The 25,818-nt window shown below is 44.3% G+C and overlaps 1 protein-coding gene across 3 annotated transcripts in view; it reads left to right on the forward strand.

Annotated features, from left to right (window-relative positions):
- Positions 1 to 25,818, forward strand: part of FOXK1 (forkhead box K1) — a 1,462,137-nt gene that overhangs the window by 443,731 nt on the left and 992,588 nt on the right. The gene's annotated exons all lie outside the window — the stretch shown is intronic.

Genomic DNA, 25,818 nt, shown 5'->3' on the forward strand with positions numbered 1-25,818 from the left:
AATTCTTAATAAAGTTTTTCCCGAATTTTTAAATGAGTACCCCTGCTTGCATTCTATTCACTGATACCAATTTAAACTGCAACCCCGCAGATATGTACTTCATAAAATGACTAGACACACATTAGCAGTTTTTTTTTTTTTTTTTTGCATCTTTTGTTCCTTCAGGTTTGTTTTGTTTTCTGTAATTTAATTTCTTAGCAGTGCTGGAAGCATTGTCAGTGCCTAGGTAGTTTTTTTCCTAGAAAAATCAGCACTGCTTAAAATATGCAGTTATCTCTGTTTTTTTCAGATGTCTCATTAGGTATTCGAAGATGCTACTTTGAAAATTAATGCCATAGTTGTGACATAAGATAATTTACCTAGTTAGTCCCTTGCTTGGAAGTTTGATCACTGAAAACAGTCATGTAAGATGTGTAGAGTTTATGCACATGATTAAAATCTGTTTAGGCAGGTGTTAGTGCAAATATCTTGGCTGCCTGTCTGTTGTGACGTTTTTAAAGGGGGGGTGCAACATATTCATTATGCAAAGATGGGGATGGGATTCAGATGGTGATGTCCATTCTTAGAATCATAGAAACTGAAAAAAATACTGTTAAGCTTCTATTGTTATTCTTGCTCTGTTTGCCTTGACTGGTTAAAATTAAGGTGGAAAAATAATCTAGTTATAGTACTTCACCTGGCTCTGTGGTGTAGAGGTATGAAGCTCTGACTGTAACCCACATGGCCCATGTTCGATTAGTGGCATAGACACTGGAAGGACCAGGTTGGGAGGATGAGTTTGAGTAGCTTGTGCCTGCTGGATCCTCTTTTTTTTGGGGGGGGTGTCAGCATTAGCTGACTACATTAATAACATCTGCTGGAGGACAGCTGTATTGCTGTCAGCAGATGATTTAACAACGTTCACACTAAAAAAAAGTCCAGGGGCTTCACATGCAGCAGTGTGCATGCATGATTCTAGAATTGCAGCAGTTGTGATACTTATAGTGCCACTGCAGTGACCATGTTAAGTTGATCCACCTGACCAACTGACTAGCCTGTTCCCTACCTACCTGACTCCTGTCTCTTAGGAAGACTGAAGCTGGAGAGCTGAGAAATAGATAACCTATCTGCCTTGGAAAGGAGTTAGGCTCAACATTTATGCTGGAAGGGTTGAGTAGCTTCCATCCATCCGTAACCCTTTTTTCCCATTCTTACATAAGGGGTTGGGGTATCACTTTAACAGTGACAATTATCTACAGCCAAGGTTCCAACCACTGGGTGGCTAGCCCTGCCATAGTTGTTTTTCCGTACCACACACTCGCACATATAACCAGTTTAGAGAATCCAGTCCACCTACTGCATATGTTTGGAATGTGGGAGGAAACAGGACCCACCCGGAGGAAGTCCACATGAACACAGGGAGGACATGCAGACTCCACACAGAAGAGACCCCAGCCGAGAATCGAAATGGAGAACCGATTGCTGTGAGGTGACAACGCCATCTGATGCTCCAGTGTGCCGCCCTAGTAGTCAGAAGCTTGAGGGAAAGAAAATGAATGAAGTGTAGGACTTTCACCCTGGCTGGGGCCTAGTGTGTCCTTAGTGTTTGGTGTGGTGGTAACTCATGGGACAACGACCAGTCCTCAAGTGTGAGCGAATATGCCAGTTTGGTGAAAGTAAAAGAAGCAGTTGGCTAGTTATGCAGATTGGGGGTGGGGTGGAATGGAGTGCTGCATTGTCTAAGCGGTAAATTTGGTTATCCAGTAGTGGTAGTTTCTGAACATTCTCAAGAATGTGAACAGTATTGAGTGCTGAAGAGAGGCTTTCTGCATTCTGTTCTTCTGTCCAGACATATGTATTTAGTCCTCCCCCCTTTCTTAGTCCTAATGTGCCAGAAACTGTCCCAGTAAACAAATTTAAACCAGAAGCCATTCCTTGATAGGATGCTAGTCCACTGCAGGGCATGTACACCACACACGCACACCACACCTTGGGGGGCTATTTAAACATTCATAGTTCTGTTATCAACATGTCTGTGGTATGTTTGGGGGAGAACTGGAGCCCTTGCTGAAAACAGAGACACAAGTAAGAAGTAACAGCTGTATCCTAGATCAGAACAGTGAATCCTTTGGCTGTTAGCTTTGACTTTATTTAGAATCATTGTAACAGAAAGTATTTATCATGTCAACAGGAGTCACATTTGCACTTGTAAATAATCATGCAGTACTAACCGTATAAATATATGTTCATCATTTGATCACTGCTGCAGTAGGCTCAGGCTCCTCCCCTTACCCATACTCCCCTCCATCACTGAAATATGTGTGATTTCATTTGATGCTCAAATGCTACAGATGTAGATCTCCTCAGAGTTTTGTCAGATGTGTGGTGTTTTTGATAGTCTCTGGCATTTTTTCTTGGATAGCTTTTTTTTCTCTGTTTCCTCTACCTTTTGTGTGGTTATTTTTCTATCTTCTCCTCCACAGTACCCCAGCAAAAATAAAAAATAAAAAAGGTTTGTTGTTTCTCTACTTTTTCTCTTTCACTTTGCTGTGAGGACTCTAGATTTGTTAGTACTGTTGTTGGATTTTCTCCTGTGTTTTTACTTATGTTTGGTAATACTCAACAAGTGCTTTGTGACTGACATTTTTGGTGTAATCAGTGTTAGCGGTTTTACAATTAGTGTTTCTTGGCTTTATAGGTGTTGTTTGGTGACTCTTGTTTTTCCATGTGACAAACAAGACATTCAGATTCAAAAAGTGCATTTCCTATGGTCATAAGATAACTTCCCAAGATGCACACTGTAGTGTGTGTGTGTGTGTGTGTGTGTGTGTGTGTGTGTGTGTGTGTGTGTGTGTGTGTGTGTGTGTGTCCAGCAGTGTACACATAGATGATTCCCCGGGAAACCTCGATCTCCACCATCCACAGGTGAATTTCCTCTGAACAAGTCAGCGAGGTCTTCTTCCCGCATGGACCGTTATTTTATCAACATCAGCAAGGAGTCTCTCTTGATATGATAACTATCAGCACGTTACATTTATATAATATATCGTGCTAAGGGTTAAGTCGCTTTGCTCTGGTGGTTGGTGGATTTGGATTTTTGGTGGAGCATGTCGTAATTCATTCGGTTGGACATGCTTGTATCATGTCACACATGTCACCTGGGCACAGGACGAACCCATCATTCAGAGCTGGAGTGGCTCTTCTCTCTGGCAGTCTGTCCCTTTTTGGGTTGGTTTCCTAGCCTTTTTCCTTTTGGTTTTTGCAGTCGTCTGTCTTGCTGCATGCGGGTGAGATGGGGCTTAATGGGGATTATGCTGCGATATCATGGCTGACAAGTGAAGAGTAAAGGGGAACAGATCTGGATGATAGATCTCCCTTCAGTCCATGATCAGATGGGCAAGGTGAAGTGTGTCTTCTTTCACTTCTACTTTGGGAGTAAAGTCAAGTGTCAACACTGGGTCAACCTGGGTCCCCTCTCTATTTAACCTCTTCTTGTGCTTAGTGATTTGGCACCTTATGGTGTATTGTGGCCCTACTACCTGGGAGCCACACACCTATAAGAACTGCTGTGCTGCTCCAGTTTCAGGGCCAGATTTCTGTCTGATAGGTGATCAAAACTCTCCTTGCAGGGGCTTCTCCCTGCTTCAGCAGGTGAAGGCAACCTCTGTTAACTTTCTTCTTGCCCTTCCAGCAAGAAGCCTTCAGAAAAAGGGCAAAGAGAAAAAGTCTAAAGGTAAAGAGGACAAAGAACACAAGAAAAGTGTTGACAAGCATAGGGTGAAAGAGAGGCTACGAAGCACTCTTCTGATTTGACAGCTCTGTCAGGCCTGGCTCTGAAGGTGTCTGTCATTGGATGCATCTTTGATCTCAGAGCATTTTAGGATTAGGTCTGTAACTACTACTTTTTCCAGACCCAGTTTCTCTCTAGAACCCATTAGTTCCAGGCTGAGATCTCCCTTCTTACAGGAGAGATCCTGTGAAAGGATTTCTAGGCATTATTCCATGGCCTCTTCCTGAAGATTGGTATGGTCAAGCAGGAGCCTGTCCGAATCAAACGTGGACAGGATGATGATGATGATGTTCCTGAGGAATCTGGATCCAGCTGGGGTCCTCCCAACACAGACAGCTGCTGGGGATTTGGTTGCCCCCCCCACCCCCTTCAATGGATTGTTACTTCTTTTCCATGTGGCCTTCAGATTCAGTGACTATGGATCAGAGTGCTCCGAGGATTGCATTCATTGGATCTCAAAGACTGGGTTTCTTCAACTCCAACTATATATCCTTCTTTTCCTATGTTGCAGTATTCTTGTTGTGGGATTTCCTGCCCTCGGGCGGCTTGTACATCGGCTCCTATACAAAAGCTTCATCTTGGCTGTTGCAGCTGCGAGGAGGGAGAAACAAGGGCATTATTTGATTTAGGGGAGGAGTTCATCCTTTGGGAGATGTGCAGATGCTGGTTTTGGTACTGCTTGTGGTGACCAGTCCTCTAGTTTTGAAGTGATAGACATGGCAGTGAAGATTTGTCCTTCGTTTTTGTTTCCCTGGACTGTGTACTTAACTTTCTGTCTCATAGTTATTAAGTGCCATTGTAGCAGGCAGACTCCATTGAAAGGTGGTGTACTCTTGAGGTCTTCTTTGTTTTTAAATCTGTTTTGAGTAGAGTGATACTGACGCCTGCTCATCTTGTTTGAAGTTTATTATTGTGACACATTGCGAACCACAGTGCTTTATTCGGGTCTGTTTAACAGGAAATGGTTGAACTAGCATATCATCTGGTTCTTCAAGATCAGTTTGTAGAGAGTACAGAGAGCACCTGAAGGCCAGATAGACATTCCTGGTCAAAAGAAGCAGCAGCTTATTCCAGTTGTATTTTTGCAGTCATGACGAGCAATCTTTTCTTACCATGCCCATTCAGAAGCAATTCACTTTGGCTGTAGCCAAAACTTTAAAATATTCCTTAGATCACATATCTTTGCTCTTACTGGTTTATCTTCATTATAAGTCTAATGAAATTCTGTTGCTTTTACTTCTAGGTTCATAGATAGTTACAAGGCTTGATGTCCAGAGAATCATTGAGGAGACTAGCCAAATTCCTAATTGCCCCCAAACATTGTCTGGTTAAGTGACTTGCTCAGATCACACAGTATGCAAATGAGGGCTGAGGGAATCAAACCCTGTATAACAGAACTATAGCTGACAACTTAACCCTCTGCTCAACCTGCCACCTACTCTGGTGTTATAACCGTCCTGGCCAAAATTTCTTTACGTTGCCATAGTCCATGTAATCAGTTTGATCCATGTCAATGTTCCTTTTCAGTGCCTCACCTCTCAGCTGAGTTGACCAGAATTTTGCTCATTCTTCTTGTTTTTAGTTCTCTGTGGTAGTGTAGAGCTCAAGAAACACAAAGTAGGAATCCAGGTAATCTTCCATGGTTAGGTTCTTCATAGTGGGCATAGTCTTGAGTTAGGTGGCTACATTGATCATTGCAGCTAGTTGTTGTTTTGTAGTTGCATGAGGCTTTCATCAGTCCACACTTCTTTGCATAATTCCTCCATGGCTGGGGTCACCAGAAAACTATTCCTAAAGCACAATAGTTACATTGCTGTAGGGAAGTAATATCCCAAATAAGGTTTGCATTTAGCAGCAGAGGTGCTGTAAGTATCTGAATATTTCCCATCTCTGGCCATCTGTCCATGAACACATCACAAGTGTAGAACCCAAAGAGACACTGGAGGCAGGATTTCTATAAAATGCAGATTTATTTTTCATAAGGTGACACTAGCTTATTTGGCTCAAAAAGTAAAACAGCACTGTGAGCAGAGGTGTAAATCCCATACTGTGCCCCAAATGACTTGAACTTGACTAGCAGCATGGGTGCTGGAGAAAATTGTTTAGGAGAATGGTAAAATGCAACTGATGCTGACTTGCCCATCCTTGCAAAGAGGGAGGATACCTAGGCTTGCTGTAATAGTAGCATTAAGAGCTTGGTGAGCTCCACTGTGCAATGTGTGTATTGCTTGATTGGGAGATTGTGCTAAAGTTAGTATGTACCATCCAAAAGCAGCGATTGTGGAGCTTGTAAGGCACTGGGGTTTAGGGCACAACCCTGGCAGTGTGACTCTGCACCAGTGTCCTTGATCTCCTCAACAGCCCTTGTCTTGAGTCAGGTTGCTCATGGGAGATGCTAAGGTAGGTCTTGTAGACCTGCTGAATGAGGAGAGGAGCTACTGGCAACTGATGGTTAACTGTGGGAGTGGGAAAAAAAATAAAACAATAATTTTGGTTATTTGTCTATTAAGTTGTATATCACTGTCAGCCTTTCCAAGAATAGACAGACTTGAAAAGATTCCAGGTTGTAGGCCTTTAGTAGGCTCTGGTTGCATACTGCTTTCGCCAGCAAAGAGATACTCCCACCCATGTTCTTTTATGTAACACTCATAGAAAGCCCTGAAATGTGAAAAATAAGCTTTTCGTCAAAAATAAAAGAAAAATCTTTTATTTCAGTTTTATGTAAAGTTTTTGTACTTTTCTGCTTTAATATTTTATTCAAAAATGTTGTCTATTTGCATTTTTTTAGTTCTGGGACTTTAGTCTTGCAGCTTCTTTTGCAGTTGTGGGATGATTGCTAATCACTGCAATAAACATCGTTTAGACATTATGCTGCACTTCTAGCTCAATAAGTAGAACTACTTGTAAAAGCTGGTTGCTTGCATTTTGAACCCCGTGTTGGACCTTGGTCTTGTATTTCATTTACACCTGTGGCAGAACTGTGAACTACTGCCAGGTCCGAGCTTCATTTATTCACTTTTTTCCATAAACTGTTACTATAGTAGAATTGCAGTAGTGGGAGTAAGTATCTGCTCTAGGATTGGTGCTTGCTTGCTTTTACTGCTGTTTATATTCCAGTTTTGCTTAGTGTCTTGTATTCTGTTAATCATTTATTTGCTTAAAGTTGCATACCTGCACAAGCCCCCAATGAGACATTGAGCTAAAGTAAGTTTCTGAAATTATAACCTAGCTGGGGCCATTGACCTGTAGCTCAGAGTCGTAGGACTAGCGCTCCAATATTGAATTTATTTGATTAGATCCCTCTCTAGCTAGCCAGCTTCTTGCAGCTTGAATTTTTCCCCAACACTCCCACCCTTTTCTTGTTGTTGTAAAAGTCTGTGTCTCTAGCTTCCTCCCCTTATAATAATCTGATTTCCAAAGTTCCTCACTCCCCTCTATTATTGCTGTTGTCTGCCATAGATCCGCAATGCTCGGTGGCCCCTCAGTGAGCCAGTATTGCTGTGGAGTATACCTCCTTTATTGCAAAATTGTCTCCTGTTCATTTTCCCAGAGCTGCCATCTGCTTGGCACCCTTGCTGTATTTTAAGGGGATCATGAATTAACCCTGCTCCATTCTTGACAGTTAAGAGTTTTATTTTATTATTTTTGCACTTCAGTTAACTGTTATAGAGTGCTTCTGTAGTTTTTGCTTTAGTTGTTAATTTTGTACTTTAAAGCATTTCAAAGGTGTCTGATACTTGAATTTGCTCTGTCCAGGTAGTTTAATTTGATTTGTGGTACCGTTACACTCTCGAGTAGTCTTTTTTGCATGTTTGCATTAAGAGTATTAGGGTAGTCCATTTAGTGGCAGTAGGTGGTGGCCTGGTCTGTTTGAGTTGGGAAATGCATAAGAAAACTGTAAATGTAGTTGTTTTGTTGACAAGAGGATGTAGAAGCCAGTTTACTGTGTTTTAAGTGCCTGTATAAAATTGGATCATTTGTGCTGCTGCCCACCATGTAGAAGTAGTTATTAGTACCCTTTATGGATGTAGATACCTAGAAACCAAATTTTCCCTATAAAACCACATCAGAAAGGTGTACCAGTAACTTGACAAGTTTAGAGGAACTACTTTGCACATTGAGTAGCACATAGCGCTAATTTGCATGTTGAAGAGCACTGCACCTTGAATTAAGTATTATGTAACCTCGTGTAGTCTTTAGCCCCAAAAGCACCCTTAGTCAGTCTACTGTTAACCCCTTGTAGCTCACCTAGGGAAGGATTTGATATCATGAATATGCACTTTCCCAGTTTCCCCACAGCCAGTTTGGTGGATGTGGGTGTACTGAGACAATGTGAAAGTTGTCAAATGTTCATTGACAGCCATTTAGTCCTCAAAGAAACAAATGCAGTACATGAGAGATACATGTACTAAGTGTCTCTGGAGGCAAAACTCTTGCATACATATATAATAATGTGGTTGTCAGACGCACACACAGTATACCCACCACACATATTTTGCACCCCAGACATAGACTTTCTTATGCTGAGGTGCTTAAATGCAATCTTCCCAAACCCTGAAGACCTCCTAGACATTCCATCTGCAAAAATTCACATCAGCCAACCTGAAGGCAATGAACTGAAATAGCACCTAACACATGAAAATACAGTCACACCCAATGGAGCCTCAACTACCAAGCCCATAAGGCAAGCCAATGCACTACCCAGGACCCTAATCATAGGGGACTCCATTGTATGACATACTGATGCCCCACTCATCAGGCTGCACAAGAAGAAAATAGTCTGTTGCCTGTCAAGGGCCAGGATCCACCAAGATATGCATGCATTCAAGTCATTGCACCACAAGTACCAGTCTGATTCAGTCATAATCCATGTAGGTACCAGTATGATTCAGTCATAGTCCACGTAGGTGTAAATGACCTGAGACATAGCTCCCTAGACTATATGAAGAGAGACATTATGAAGCTCTTGGACTGTGTGTCACAGGCTTGTATGTACCTAACATTGAACATTATTCTTTCTTCACCAAGGATGATGCCACAATACTAACAGAAGATAATTGACTTTAATTGGTGGCTTATCTTTTGGTATCATTCTAGGGGGATAAAATATTTGTCTGCATCGGAGGACATGTTTAACAAAACATGTTGATGTTATGTTGTCCCTCTCACCTTCTTTCTTGGGTGGGTCAGGAGCCGATACTCTGCTTCGACTCGGCCAGTACACTAGCTTAAAGTCTCTGACTTGGCTCGTGGCTGAATACCTATCCCACAATGCATTGGAGTAACCTCCAGATTGCCACTTGATGAGTTTGGATGCTCTCTTCCTAGCTGTGGCGAAGTGTTTTTTGATTACATTACTAATAGCTGTTTTTAACAAATTTCTTGTTATTAGAGTTATTGTAGCTCTTAGTTTAGACAGTTAATCCTTTCTGTAGGTTTTTGGCATAATTTGTTTATCGCCTGTTGTGTTGTTACTTATTGGCCGTCGTTTTTTCACTAGGCCTTTCATATCCCTGTCAGGTCTTGTGGTAATTGTGTATTTCCCTTTTAGCTCATTTAAGTTAGAGAGTTAAAAGTAACCCATTTTTTATTAGAGGGTTTGTGTTGTCTGTTCCCTGTCAGCTCGGCTAGGTCCGTTTAAATTAGAGGGCCTAGCGCCCGTTTAACTTAGAGGGTAGAACTGTTAGTTCCCTGTACTGTTTTTTTTTGCTGTGTTTAGCTTAGATTTTTTTTTTTTGGTATAATTTTATTGCAATTTCAACATGTCTAAAGAGTCCAGAGATAAAGAACCCAAAGTCTCTGGGTTCAAGAAATGCCAACAATGCTCCCAAAAAATGTCTATAACTGATGGGCACAGTGTGTGGGTGTACTGCTTAGGTGCTTTTCACTTGCAGGAATCCTGTAGTTTTTGTTACTCCTTCAGCTCTCAAGTGTTACATGAGAGGAAAAACAAACTGATTTTCCGAGGTTTAACAAAGCCTTCTTTTGATGAAGCTTTACAGTCTTCTCCAACTACTAGTGACAAGTCCAAAAGACCTTCCTCTTCATCCTCTTCCTCGGCTCATTCAGAGCCTCCAAAGAAATTGCCTAAATTGACTGAGAAATATATCTTCTCAGCTCCACTGCCTTCAGAACCGAGGGAGACAATCGGTGTAGACAAATGTAGCTCTTCGGTTCCAAAGATTTCAGAACCGATAGAGACTACTTCTCGGACCCGGTCCATTGAATTAAAACCGGTATCTCCAACTTTGAGATCCCCTATTCTTCAAAGGTCTCGATCCCCCACTGTTTCATCCAGATCCTCTAGGAGCTTATCAGATGACGATGTGAACAGGGTGGTGCACAGGCTTTTGAAGTCACCTGCGCTGGCAAAATTTTTCTCTGCTCCGACCCCTCCGGTCTCGGAGCCACCTAAGATGACTGCATCCACTATTCCTCCTCCGAGCCAAGCTGGATCTTCAGAGTTGGAATGCCAGATACCTCTTGCGGTTAACCCTTCGGTTCCGAGACCCCTTTAGGATTCTTCGGAACTGTTGCCTGCTCCGACACTTTTTGTGCCGTCCGGAGTGTCTAGGAGCCATAGATGTTCTTCGAGTTTCACTGTTGCAGTCATCACACTAGGGTTATTTGCCTGCAGGTAGCCCTCAGTCAGCCCGAATACCAGAGTCTTGGGAGTTCTGCGTTGGATGCTGTCACCTCATCCATGACGTCAGGTTGTCAGGGGTATAAAACATGCAGCCGATGCCATTACATCAGCTTTTCTTGCCATGCTGGAGCCTGAAGCAGAAGCAGTTTGCAAGTGCCAGTCGGCAGCTACCTGAAATTTTTGTTTTTCGAGTTTCAAACCTAAAGTCTTCTAAAGCTAAGTACCCCGGTGTGGATCCTTTTTTCTTGCTCTAACCAATGTCAGAAAAAGTTAACAATTGTCTTGCCTGTGGAAAGCAAATACCTCACAGAGATTTTCATTCTTACTGCGTCACCTGTTTAGGCCCAGACCAGGACATCCCTAGCTGTCAGTTTTGTGCCTTGTTCAACACCCAAACTATTCGTCACCAAGCTATTTTTGTCTCTAAATTCTTTCGCTCTCATTCTCCGTATTTTGAAATGGCTTTGGTAAGCCATCTGACTACCGATCTTCTGAAAAAACGCAAAGATAAAGACAGAGACAGACCGCATGGGTCCAAAACTGCTGATGCTTCCGTTAAGCTAGTCGCCAGTCCACCGGTACTCAGTGAGGCACTTTCGCAGCCCCTGTTACCTGCTTCTACAGATTCGCTGGCCTCTACTGAGACCCTTTCGGAGTCCGGTATGCCGCAAGATGCTTCTTTGACTGTGGAACTTGCGGATGTCTCAACCTTGGATGGGTCCGGAGCCGCTGTGCAGGCACCGGCTTCTGAGGGTGCATTCAGACCTTCCGATGTTCGTATCAAGCCGACTACTTCGTTCATGACTAAATCTACTGAATTTCTCAGGCCCGGAGTTCGCACTACGCCTAGGAAACTGATGACCAAAGCACATTCTCAAGCTCCCATGCCACAGAAACAAATGCTTAGAATGGCTGAAGGTCTTATTACTTTAATTAGGGGAGATCAGCCTCCCCCCTCTAAAAGACAAAGAATTGATTTTCCTTCTGATTCTTCAGACCATGAGTCTGATGACTCTGACCCCTGTGATTACCAGGACATACCCTTATCGACCTTTGAGGACTCAGATGCAGAGGATTCAATTCCCTCAGCCTCCCCGCCAGAGGACCTTTCTTTTAGTGAAACCTTGCATATACCCTAAGAGAGCATTTCCGCTGGGAATACCAGGACTACCCAGAGTCCAAAAAGAGACTCGGGAAATTTTTAGACTTGCCTCAGCATAGGCCTCTAGCTATTCCCCCGTCTTAGATATTGTAGATGATTTCTTCATGGAATCCACCCTTTACCACCTGTTCCTAGAAAGCCTGACAGATACTATAGAGTACCTGACCCTCACAAATTTCTCTCTAATAATCCCACTGCGGATCCAGAGACCATTTCCCAGGGACCTAAAGGTATTAAGGCTTCTACAGCCAAAAACGCTACCCATTCGGACAGGGATTCTAGGGCTCTAGACAGATGGGGTAAGAAGGTTTATACCTCTGCAACTCTTGCCATCAGGGCTTTAAATTGCCAATTTCACATGTTGAAGTACCAGCAGCATATTATTGATCTAAGTAAACAAACAGTGTTGTTGATTCCTGATTGTGCAGAAAATAATGACTTCTAATTAATGCATTCTACAAACCAAGTTGGTAAACATACTTTGCAGTGTGGTTTTGATGCCTTAGAAGCATCTTGCAGGGCTGCTGTCACTGGGTTTGTTCTGAGAAGGCATGCTTGGCTGAAGGAACAAATCTTGCCAGACCATGTAAAGGCAAAATTACTTGATGCTCCATTAAACCAATCATGTTTGTTTGGCTCTAAAGCAGAAGAAGTTGTTAAAAAGGTGGAGGAAAAGGCTACATCCATGCAAACTTTTAAAGATTTCTTACAGGTACAGCCACCTAGATTCAGTAGGCATTGACCTTCAAAAAACTGGTCCTTTCCAGTCCCTTCCAGACCTTCTCAGCCCAAACCCAGGGGCAACAGACCACAAAGACTACAGTCTCATGGTATGCACAGATCTAAACAATGGACTGCTTCCTCCTCAAAAACTGGGAGTGGTAAGCCACCCCCCTATGGAAAAAGTTCAGAATGACTTGTCCTTAATCCTTCCCAGCCTTGCCCAGGTACTTGCACCCCTAGGAGGAAAACTTGCCTTGCATGCAAAAAACTGGGAGCATATTACCCAAGACCGATGGGTCTTAAACATTGTATCCCAGGGGTACAGTTTCTGTTTCCATTCCTGCCAACCCCAAGCGGATTGCCAGACCTTCCTCCAAACCAGTGGACAGAGGCCCAAAAGCAAGTACTTTCTCTTCTCAGTATCTGAGCTATTCAACCTGTGCCAACAGAGCAAAAGGGACAGGGTTTCTACTCCAGGCTTTTCCTGGTGCCCAGGAAAAAGAACTCTTGGTGCCCTATTCTGGATATGTCATCCCTAAACACCTTCCTGGTGGTACCAAAATTCAAAATGCTTACACTCCAGCAGCTCCTTCCTATGCTAGCCAAGGACGGACTCCTGGCTAGTCACCCTAGACTTAAAAGAAGCTTATCTGCACATCCCCATAAGGGAATCTTGCATGAAATATCTACGTTTCAGTGCAGGCTCTATGCACTATCAGTTCTCTGCACTTTCCTTTGGCTCATCTACTACGCCAAGGGTATTCACAAAGTGCCTGGCTCCAGTCATTGCTTACTGCAGGCAGAGAAATATTCAAATTTACCCATACTTGGACAATTGCCTGATTCAGGCAGACAGTCTGGAATTGCTACTTCAGCACTTGACATTTTTAAAGAGACTCCTAACTTCTCTGGGGTATACCATCAACGAAAAGAAATCACATCTGGTACCCAGCCAAAAGATTGTATTCCTGGGAGCAAGCTTGAACACAGCTTCCCAGATGGCATTCCTCACTCCAGAAAAGTAGGTTTATTTGACAACTTATTTCAAACTACTGATCACCCAAACCCAGCTATCTGCAAGAAAAATACTGCAAGCCCTATGGTTCTTGGCCTCATGTATTCTACTGATTCCATATGCAAGACTGCATATGAAGAAACTTCAGTGGTACTTAAAAAGTCTCTGGTGTCAACATTCCCAGGACCTGGAAAAGGTGATTCCTATCATTCCTTGCCTAAGGACAGAGTTCCTTTGGTGGGCAGAGGCTTGCAACCACAACAAGAGACTGCATTTTACTCTACCCCATGCCACCCAAACCCTGACCACATACGCACCAGACTACACATGGGGGCCCGCATGGCTGGCAGATGCATTCAGGGCCACTGGAGCCCAGGACAGATTTACTTGCATATTAATCAAAAAGAAATGTTAGCTGTACAGAATGCACTGACAGCCTTCAAATACCTTATCCTGCCAGGACAACTCCTGATAAAGACAGACAACACCACAGTTATGTGGTACATAAACAAGCAGGGGGGAACTCACTCCTACCCACTCTGCAGGTTAGCCATGGCTGTGTGGAACACAGTCTTAAGCAACCAAGTGCACTAGCAAGCTCAGTTCCTGCCAGGCAAACAAAATTCACTGGCAGACTTAAGCAGAAATCTAATAGACCCACACGAGTGGAAACTGGAACCAAACCTCATTCAAACTTCTAATACACAGGTGGGGGACTCCAGAGGTGGACCTCTTTGTGTCTCACCCAAAACCATCAAATAATTAAATTTTGCACCAGAATTCCCCACAGCCAAGCTTGGAAAGTGGATACCCTTATCCTTCACATGGGAAAACCTCTCAATCTATGCCTTTAGCCCTCTGCCCCTCCTTCCAAACGTACTCCTCAGGATCAAACAGGACAGGCCAAGGACAATCCTTATTGCACCAGACTGGCCACGCCAGCACTGGTACCCACTCCTACTCAGTCTGACAACAGTGCCACCCTGGCACCTACATCAGACCGTCTCTCTGCTGTCCCAGCAGGAGGGACAGATTTTGCATCCTCAGCTGCAAACCCTGAACCTGGCAGCCTGGCTTATTCCCTGAATACATCGCCAGCAGCCCTCAGCAAACAGGTGCTGGATGTTATCCTTGAGGCCAGGAGGCCCAGTACTAGGAAATCCTATTCAGAAAAGTGGAATAGATGCTGTTCTTGGAGCCAGTCTCAAGGGAAGAACACAGCCATGCCCTCCTTGCCTCAAATCCTAGATTACTTAGCAGAGCTGTTCCACAAAGGCCTATCCTTCTCATCAATTAAGATTCATGCCTCTGCCATCTCAGCTCATTACCATACTGAGCCGCCCCTCTTCTCTCACCATCTGATCAAACAGTTCCTGAGAGGAGCTAACAATTTAAGACCTCCTAAGGAGAGCTCCCACTCCTGCCTGGGACCTTAACTTTGTACTAGAGAAGCTCACGCTTCCCCCTTTTGTGCCTGCTGCTACAGCAGAGTTAAAATTCCTCTCTTGGAAAACAGCCTTACTGCTAGCCATCACTTCAACAAGAAGAGTTTCTGCGTTACAGGCCCTTATGGCTGTGGAATCCTTCATTATCTTTCATGCGGACAGGGTTTCCCACAGGACTAACCCATCTTTTATGCACAAGGTGGTATCCAGTGTGGCTTTAATTTAAACCAATCTATCCATTTGCCAACTTTTTTTCCTAATCCTTAGAATAAAGGGGAAAGGATCCTGCACTCCTTGGACGTGCACAGACAGCTCAGGTTCTACCTGCTAGTCAGGTTTGCTACAGAGGCAGAGGGCAAGGCCATTTCGAAACAAACCATTTCTAAATGGATAGCACACTGCATCCGTTTCTTCTACAAACACTATGGAAAACCTACCACACAGGGGATCAGGCCTCATTCCACTAGGTCTATCTCAACCTCTACAGCTTTTCTCAGGGGAGTCCCTACCAGGGACATCCTGGAAGCTGCAACCTGGAGTTCTGTACACACCTTCACCAAGCATTACCACTTATCTATGTTTTCTAAATCCAGAGCTGGATTTGCCACAGCAGTCTTACAAGGCCTGCTAGCCAGCCCTACTACTTCTTGACTGCCTCCACCCTTCCTCAGCTTTGGGAATTTACCCAAGTGTGATGACTGCAACAGTGAAACACGAAAAACATAGTACAGTTGTGTACACTTACCATAAATGTAGATGTTCGAGTATATTCATTGTTGCAGTCCTGGTTTCCCTCCCTCCAGCCCCGTCTTTCTATACTTTCTGTCTTTCCTCTTTTTTGCCCATATCTTATGGAAATGGTATTTACTTTTTAATGGAGGTGTTCCACACCATTTGATTGCTTCCTATTTTGGGGGCAGCTGACATCTGGGGCAAGAAAAACTGATGTAATGGCATCAGCTGCATGCTTTATACCCCTGACGATCTGATGTCATGGATGAGGTGACAGCATCTGACACAGAAATTCCAAGACTCTGATATTCAGGCCGATTGAGGGCTACCTGCAGGCAGATAACCCTAGTGTGATGACTGCAACAGTGAATACACTTGAACCTCTACATTTATGGTAAGTGTACACAACTGTACTTTCTCCAGTCGGCTCCGGGGGGAGTCTCGGACCCAAGTCTGTTTTATTCCAAGTCTGCCCGTTGGTGTGGGTGAGGTCAGCTCCTACATTGGCCTCAGAGCCAATCTCCTTGTTGCCGGGGATTTCTTCCACTTCCTCGGAACCGAGGGTGTCCTCGGAGCCGGGGATCAGCCTTCAAGGTGATGAGAAGTGTGCTGTCCCCTCCTGCAGCTCTACTCAGGGATACTGGCATTCTTCCCTCTCAGGCACCGACGTTTGCTTCGACACCATCCCATCCTCAGGACACCAGAGATTTAGGGCCTCAGGAAGCTCCATCGGGCAAAACCCACTCTTCCGAGACCTCCCCAGACTACCCTTCTAAGGAGCCACCTGGGAAGAGGACATGCAAGAGGAAGCATGTAGACTCCCCTGATGAGTCCATCACTTCTGACACTGACCTCAAGGAAGCAAAAGGGTCCCCACAATCGTCCTCTGAAGATATCTCTTTCTCAGATATCCTGGAGATCCTAAAACAGAGAGGAGGCTGGAAAACCCATCAACCCTTCTTATGAGGAGTCAGTGTACCTGAAGGCCTTCGGATCTCGACCTTCAGTTTCCTGAGTTTCTCCGCCTTTCGATGAGCTTATGGATTTGGTTAGTTGAAAGGCATGGTAGTTACCAGACACTATAGAGCCAGTCCCTAGGAGACCAAGTTAGTTTCTGTCAGCTCCTTTGGATAAGGAATTTCTTTCAAAATGTGTACCTGTAACAGCAGCCACCAAAAAGGAACTCTCTGAGACATCCTCATCTGTCCATCCGACAAATAAGGATTCTAGAAGGATGGACAGATACGGAAAGCGTGTTTTCTCGTCAGCGACTTTCATCCTCAGATCGCTGAACTACCTCACACACTTTACAAGACTCCAAAGAGATCTCCTGAAGGAGTTAGGAGAAACTCTGCAAGGTTCATTAGCTGCAGGGGTCTCAGAAAAAGTGACTGCCCAGCTATCCACCTTAAATTCCATAGTCAACTTCTCCACGAGGCTAATATCCTATCCTATGGAGCGAGCAGGACAGCGGGTTCTGGGGTTTCCCTGAGGAGGCACTCCTTGATGCGCTTGCGCAACTTTGCGGAGCTCTTCAAGTCTTTCTTTACCAACGCACCTTTTGACGGTTCCTCTGTTTTTGGACCAAAAGTCAAGGACACACTCACCAGATGCAAGCAGGAAGGGAAAACTCTCTCTGTTGTTGGAGTACGTTTTTCCGTACCTTCAAGATTTTATCCTAAAAGCCAGAAGAGTGGAAAGATGTGGTTCAAAAGATCCCAGAGAATTTTTCAAGACTCACGAGGTGAACCCTTCCCCAGGGGCAGAGAGGGAGGCAATAGTGGTAGACGTCACCCACATGTCAGAGGGAGCCCGCAAAACCAGGGTGACTGTGATTCCTTTTGCGGCTGACCCCATCAGCACTCCTGAAAGGAGGCCCACCTGCTCTTCTCTGAAGGCAGTCGGGGATGATTAACTTTGTACTCAGAAGCCTGGTGAAATATCACAAGAGACAAGTGGGTACAAAGTAAAATATCCAGAGGATATTCCATTCCATTTTGCCAGCCCATTCCACACATCAGAAGAATCCTGGATGTTCCACCCAGTCAGAGGGAACAAGCAACCATAGCAATCCAAGAGTTGGTAAACAAAAGAGTCATCCAAGAAGTCCCCCGCAGACCAAATAGGATTCGGAACTTACTCAAGATTCTTTCTGGTACCAAAAAGAACAGTGGACTGAAGACCCATTTTGGATCTTAGCAAGTTGAACGAATCTGTAAAGAAGTCCAAGTTCCAAATGGTGGCACTGCAGTCTATTCTTCCCTTTCTAGGGAAAGATGATTGGATGTGCTCAATAGACCTCGAAGATGCGTACTACCACATAAAAATGGACAGAGCATCAAGGAGTTAGCTACGCTTCCGGCTGGGAGCTGGTCATTATCAGTTTTGAGCTCTGCCCTTTGTTCTCACTACAGCCCCCAGAGTTTTCATCAAATGCATGACAGTAGTAATGGCTCTCCTGAGATGCCTGGAATTCCAAGTGTTTCCATACCTGGACGACTGGCTCCTGTCTGCCACCACCAAGCATTTACTTCTGCAGGCCCGGGACACTACACTGGAACTTTGTGCTCAGTTAGGCATAACAATGAATTTTCAAAAATCTGCCTTGTTGCCTTGTCAATGTACTATATTTATCGGCGCAGATGGCTCGCCTTCCACCCGACAGTTTGCCTGCCCTCAGACAGCAAATAGTCGACATTCTTCCCAGGGGCAAAGTAAAAGCAAAAGTAGTCTGAACATGTCTTGGAACCATGGCATCAACCATAACTGTTGTCCCTCTAGCCAGCATGCACATGAGAATCCTTCAGTGGCTTCTGTTTGCTCAATGGTCTCTTCAGGAACTTCCTATGCCCCATCAGGTAACGATAATGGATTCATGCAAGAGAGATCTCAGATGGTGGCTTCAGTCCAGTCATGTGACCATCGTAAGACCCTTTGTTCCACAGCAACCTGTTGATGTTCATCGTGTTTCACTGTTGCAGTCATTACACTTGGGTTATCATGCTGGCAGGCTACCCGCAGTCGGCCAGAATTCCAAAGTCTTGGTCCGGCGTTAGTTGCTGTCACTTCTTCCCTGACGTCAGTGCGCCAGGGGTATATAAGTTGCAGCTGACGCCATTTTCTTCAGTCTTTTTTGCTGCGCGGTGCCCGAAGCAAAAGCAGTTTGCAAGTGCCGGTCGGCCTACTCCTGAGATTTTCAAAATCAAATTTCAGAACCAAAGTCTTCAATAAAGCTAAGTACCCCATTGGGGAAACTTTTTTTGCTCCAGACCGATGTCAGTAAAAATTAACAATTGTATTTCTTGTGGGAAGCAAATACCTCATAAGGACTTTCACTCTTACTGTATTCCTTGCCTACGCCCTGACCACGATGTTAGTAGGTGTCGGTTTTGTGCTAGATTCAACAAACGCACTATTAAGCGTCAGTTTGATTATGCATTGCATTACGTTGGCCGTAGGTTTAACTACATAATGCCGTCGGAACAACCGACGACCGGAATTCATAAAAAATGCAAAGATAAGGAAAAAGACAGGCATCCGAGGTCCAAAACCGATGACGAAGCCTCTTCTAGGCCAGTCACCGGTTCTCAGTGAGGTGCTTTCGCAGCCCCTGATGTCCATTACCTCAGAGGCACAGGCTGCCTCCGACTCCCATGTGGAGACAACTAGGCCTCTGGAAACTCAAGGTATTGGGCCTACGGAAACTATTCCCTCAGATGGGTCAGGAGCCGCTGAGCAGGCATCGGCTTCTGAGGGTGTTTTCAGACCTACACAGCTTACTGTCAAGTCAACTACAGCAGCAAAGGCAAAGTCTAAAACATCATTACAGACAAACAAGTACAGCATTCTCCTGGACAGTCATCCTTGCCTAAGAAACAGATGCTCAAAATGGCTGAAGACCTAATTAATTTGATCAGGGGTTCCCATCCCCCTCCTGATAAAAGGCCTAGGCAGGATACAGACTATGAATCCTCTGACCAGGTTTCTATTTTCCTCTGATTCCTATTCAGACCAGGGATACTCTCTTCCTCCCTATGAGGATTCTGATGCTGAAGAATCTATCCCTTCAGCCTCTCCTCCTGAGGATTACTCTTTTGGGGAAACTTTGCACACCATGAGGGAGCATTTCCATTGGGAAAACCAAGATTATTCAGAATCAAAGAAAAGGCTCAGAGATTTTCTTTTATTGCCACAGCACAGGCCCCTTGCTATACCACCTATGTTAGATATTGTTGATGATGTTTTTTCTGAATCTAGTTTGTCTCCTGATTCTTTACCCCCAGCACCAGTCAAGCCAGATTGGTACTATAGGGTCCCAGACTCTCATAAATTTCTTTATAAAAACCCTGCTGCTGACCCAGAAACAATTTCTCAGGGTCCCAAAGGAGTAAAGGCTTCCACTGCAAAAAACCCAGTCCCTTCTGACAGGGATTCTAGAGCACTGGATAGATGGGGGAAAAAAGTTTACACTTCTGCAACTTTAGCAGTAAGAGCTTTGAACTGCCAGTATCACTTGCTGAAATACCAACAATACTTAATGTCTTTGTTAAAACAGAAAATGTTTGCAAGCTCAGAATGTCCTGACAGTAAGGAAATGCAGGATTTATTGCATGCTGCTGAACAAGTGGGAAAACATACTCTGCAATATGGTTTTGATTCATTAGAGGCTTCTTGTAGAGCCGCAGTTACAGATCTGTCATTCGAAGGCATGCTTGGTTAAAAGAACAAAGTTTACCTGATCATGTTAAAGCCAAATTATTGGATGCTCCTTTACAGCATGATACTGCGTTAAGGCAGAAGAGGTATTAAAGAAAATGGAGGATAAGGCAAAATCAATGCAGACAGTAAGGGATTTCTTACAGGTACAGCCACCTAGATTTAGCAGAAATTGGCCTTCTAAAAATTGGTCCTTTCCAGTGTCAGACAGGCCTCAAAGAGGCAGATACAGACGCCCAAGAGGCAGATCTCAGCAACAAGGCTCTTACAGACCTAGACAATGGGGTGCTTCAACCCCCAAAGGAAGGGAAGACAAGTCACAACCTTATAGGAAAAAGTCCCAATGACTTCCCTTTTCAAAAGCCAAGCACTTACCTTTTGGCAGCACCTTTAGGGGGAAAGCTAGCACTTTTCTCACAAAATTGGCACATTATCACCCAGGACAAATGGGTACAGAATATTGTCTCTCAGGGCTACAGGTTCCACTTTCACACCCTACCAAGGTCAAAAGGAATGCCAGACCTGCCACAAAATCAATGGGCAGAGGCACAAAAACAGATTACAGCTCACATGGACATGAGAGCTATTCAAAAAGTACCACAGTAAGAACAAGGGCAAGGATTTTACTCAAGACTTTTCTTGGTTCCCAGAAAGGACAAAGCCTGGAGACCCATACTGGATCTGTCTATTCTAAATACTTTCCTGGATGTTCCGAAATTCAAAATGTTGACACTACAGCAACTTCTACCCATGCTGGGCAAGAAGGCTTGGCTTGTTACTTTGGACATCAAAGAGGCATACCTGCATGTCCCCATCAGACAAAACTGCAGAAGATACCTCAGATTCATAGCTGGCACAATGCATTACCAATTCTCTGCACTGCCCTTTGGCTTATCTACTGCTCCCAGGGTCTTCACAAAATGCCTGGCACCAGTGATTGCATTTTGCAGACAAAAATGAATTCAAATATATCCCTATTTGGGCGACTGCCTTATTCAAGCAGAGAGCAAGGACATTCTACTAAAGCATCTAGCATTTGTAAAAAGATTGCTAGTTGGCCTAGGGTACACAGTAAACGAAAATAAATCAAAACTAGTGCCCTGTCAAGAGATAATATTCCTGGGTGCCAGCTTAAATACAACTGCCCAGTTGGCTTATCTCACACCAGACAAGCAAAGGCAACTGACTCATTACTTTCAAATGATGGCAACAAAAACCCAGCTACCTGCAAGAACAATTCTGCAGGCTTTGGGGTTCATGGCATCCTGCATCCTACTAATTCCATATGCAAGACTGCATATGAGGAAGTTACAGTGGTATCTAAAAAGTGTTTGGACTCAACATTGCCACAGCCTGGAAGCAATAATAACTCTTATTCCCTGCCTGCAACAGGAGTTTTGATGGTGGGCCCTGGCATGTCACCACAACAAGGGACAGCCTTTCACTTTACCCACAGCCAGGCAGACACTAACAACAGATGCATCGGATTATGCCTGGGGGGGCGCACATGGCAGGAAAATGTATTCAGGGCAAGTGGTCCGCAGACCAAATGCATCTTCATATCGATCAAAAAGAGATGCTAGCTGTACAGAATGCCCTGACAGCTTTCAAGGACCTACTGCATCCAGGACAACTATTGCTAAAGACGGACAACACCACAGTTATGTGGTACATAAACAAGCAAGGGGACATGCACTCATATCCCCTTTGCAGACAAGCTATGACTTTGTGGAACACAGCACTGACCTATCGAGTTCATCTGCAAGCACAATTCCTGCCAGGAAAGAAAAATACTCTGGCAGACGATCTAAGTAGAAACCTCATGGATCCTTACGAGTGGAAACTAAATCCACAGGTCTTCAGAATGATGATAAAGAAATGGGGATGCCCGGACATAGATCTTTTTGCCTCCCCTCTCAACTACCAACTACAGAAATTCTGCACAAGGACTTACCACCCACAAACATGGAAAGTGGATGCTCTCTCATTCAGCTGGAGAACTCTAAAAGTTTATGCCTTCCCACCACTGCCTCTCCTTTCCAAGGTGCTCCTAAAAGTCAGACAAGAGAGGCCAAAAATGATCCTGATTGCCCCAGACTGGCCACGCCAGCACTGGTACCCAATCTTAAAGAACTTGGCTCAAGGCCCAGCCTGGACTTTACCTCAACATCTGACTCAACAAAACAATCAGATCCTGCACAGCCAACTCAGAACCTTAAATCTGGCTGCAGGGCAGATAACATAGCCACTCAGACCACACCTCTCTCTAAAGCTGTCATGGATGTCATTCTGGAGGCCAGGAGGCCCAGCACCAGGAAATCTTATGCAGACAAATGGAAGAGATTCTGTGCCTGGAACCAGGCACAAGGCTTTGACCCACTTGTACCAAATATCCCTCAGATTTTACAATACCTAACTGAGATGTTGGACAAAGGCCTATCCTTTTCATCAGTTAAGATCCATGCCTCTGCCATTTCAACTCATTATAACACGGAACCTCCTATTTTCTCTCATCCATTACTAAGGCAGTACCTCAGAGGGGCTAAAAACATAAGACCCCCCCCCCCCCCCCCGGAGAGCACCGATACCTACTTGGGACCTCAACTTTGTCTTGGAAAAACTCACTTTACCTCCCTTTGAACCAGCCAATACAGCTGATATAAAATTTTTATCATGGAAAACTGCTCTGCTCCTAGCAATAACTTCAGCACGAAGAGTCTCAGAGCTACAGGCATTAATGGCAGTGGAACCTTTTATCATTTTTCATTAAGACAGGGTTTCTCTAAAGACAAACCCAACATTTATACCAAAGGTGGTATCCAGTGTGGCTCTTAACCAAACCATTCATTTGCCAACATTCTATCCAAACCCCCAGAATAAAAGGGAGAGACTTCTGCACACTTTGGACATACAGAGGCAGTTACGCTTCTACTTGGACAAAACAAAAGCTTTCAGAAAAACTGAGCAACTGTTTGTAGCATATGTTGCAGGATCACAAGGAAATGCTATCTCAAAGCAGACTATTTCAAAGTGAATAGGACACTGTATTTGTTTCTGCTACGCACAACATGGAAAGCCAGTGCCTAACAACATTAGACCACACTCTACCAGGGCAGCAGCCACTTCAGCAGCCTTCCTCAGAGGAGTACCAACCAAGGACATTTTGGAAGCTGCAACTTGGAGTTCAGTGCACACCTTTACCAAGCATTACCACTTGCCTCTTTACTCTAATTCCAGAGCAGGCTTCACTACTGCAGTTCTGCAGGGCCTCATAGCCACTCCTAATCCTGTTTAGACCCAGCCACCCTACCTCAGCTTTGGGATTCTACCCAAGTATAATGACTGCAATGGTGAAACACGAACATAGTACAGTTGTGTACCTACCATAAATGTAGATGTTTGAGTGTATTCACTGTTGCAGTCCAGGTTACCCACCCTCCAGCCCCACTTTCTTTGCTGGGACTTATCTATACCTTTCTATCCTATACAACCTATGTGGTGTATTAGCTTGTAGCTGAGGGTATTGTTTATATTTTTCTGTATGTTTTTATTAGCAATATGTATTGCCTACCTATTTGGGGGCACCTGACATCTGGGGCAAGAAAAACTGAAGAAAATGGCATCTGCTGCACCCCTGGTGCACTGACATCAGGGAAGAAGCGACAGCAGCCGACGCTGGACCAAGACTTTGGAATTCTGGCTGACTGCGGGTAGCCTGCCAGCAGGATAACCCAAGTGTAATGACTGCAACAGTGAAAACACTCAAACATCTACATTTATGGTAGGTACACAACTGTACTTTACGGTAACCACAGACGCTTCTCAGATGGGGGGGTCATTATCTTCCAAGAACGGTCCAAGACACATGGCAAGAACACGAGGCTCAGTTGCACATCAGTGTTCTAGAGATGAGAGCATTGCTTCTGGCTTTGCAAGCACTTCATGACTCTCTCCCACTAGGAACGATTTCAGTCCAGTCAGACAACATGTCCGTAGTCTGGTACATAAACAAGCAAGGAGGAACCAAATCATACCCCCTTTGTGAGGCGCTAAGAGTATGGCAGTGGGCAAGCTCTTGCCAATGTTTTCTGGTAGCAACGCATATCCCAGAGAAATCCAATAGCCGACAAGCTCAGCAGGGAGATTTTTATGCATCACGAGTGGTTTCTGAAACATTGCATAGCGGGCAAGATTTTCCAAACTTGGGGCCTGCCTTACTGAGACCTATTTGCAACCACCCTGATTACCAAAAGCAGCATCTACTTTACCTTAATCCCCCCAGTGGGGGAGACACCGAGCGATGCACTTATCCACGATTGGCCTTCGGGACTATTGTATGCCTTCCCTCCCTTTCCGCTAATTCCCAAAGTCATTTAGAAAGCCAAGGTCTTGGGAAGCAGGCTAATTCTTATTGCTCCATATTGGCCTCATCAGATTTGGTTCCCCTTCCTCTGTCCTCATCTTCAGGAGAAGCCATGGGCTCTGGACCTAGTCCCAGACCTTCTGACTCGTATATTAGGTGCGCTTCAGCCTTCTCTCCAGACTCTCAATTTGACAGCCTGGCTGCTCCACTTCCAAACATAGTCAGTCTTCAAAATTTACTCCAGCAGTCAAACATATTTTGGTCTCTTCTCATAAGGCTTACACCAGGAAATTGTACTCCAGCAAATGGAAGAGATTCTCCTACTGGGCAAGAGCAAGAAACATAGATCCCTTCTATGCCTCTATTAGTTCAGTTTTAGAATTGCTAGCGGAACTTTTTCAGTAAGGCTTTGCTGCAGCTGCAATTAAAGTCCAATTAGCTGCAATTTCCAATTATCACATCGGTGAGTACACTCCTAATCACAGGCTGTGTAAAGAATTTTTAAAAGGAACTTGTTTGTTGAGACCTCCTATTAAAGAACCTCTTTTACCTTGGGGCCTAAATTTCATTATTTCTTATCTAACTTTACTCCCTTTTGAGCCTGCTTTTTCATATGATATAAAGTTTCTTTCCTGGAAGACCATCTTGTTAGTGGCCTTTACATCTGCATGTAGAATCTCGGAGTTGCAAGCTCTAGCAATTAAGCCACCATACCTAATCTTTCATAGGGATAGAGTATCCTTGAAGACTAATCCATCTTTTGTGCCAAAAGTCTGCTCTCAATCCAGTCTGAACCAGCCTATTGAACTTCCAGTTTTCTTTCTTAATGATTCCAACAAGGCAGAATACAAACTACATCAGTTGGATGTACATAGGCAGCTGAGATTTTATCTACATAGAATCAAAGATTTCAGGAAAACAGACCAGCTGTTTATTTCCTTTTCTCAAGCAGAGCAAGGCAAACCAGTCTCAAAAGTTACATTTTCAAATTGACTTACTGTTTGTATTACCTTTATATACACTTCAAGCAGTATAGCTGTGGTGGTGGTGGTGCTGCGGTAGCGTTGTCGCCTCACAGTAAGATGTTGTCCTGTTCGATTCTTAGCTAGAGCATCTTGTGTGTGGAGACATGCAAGAATGGGCGTACCTTCTTTGAAGGTTGTGCGTCAGGGCCGGCAACTTGGCACGTAAAAATCTACTGCCAATCATTAGCAGACCGGAGTTCCACTGTGGCAACCCCTAACCGG

This window comes from Protopterus annectens, chromosome 12.part0 (genome assembly GCF_019279795.1).
Source record: "Protopterus annectens isolate FY-2018-M chromosome 12.part0, PAN1.0, whole genome shotgun sequence".
Taxonomy (NCBI): domain Eukaryota; kingdom Metazoa; phylum Chordata; order Ceratodontiformes; family Protopteridae; genus Protopterus; species Protopterus annectens.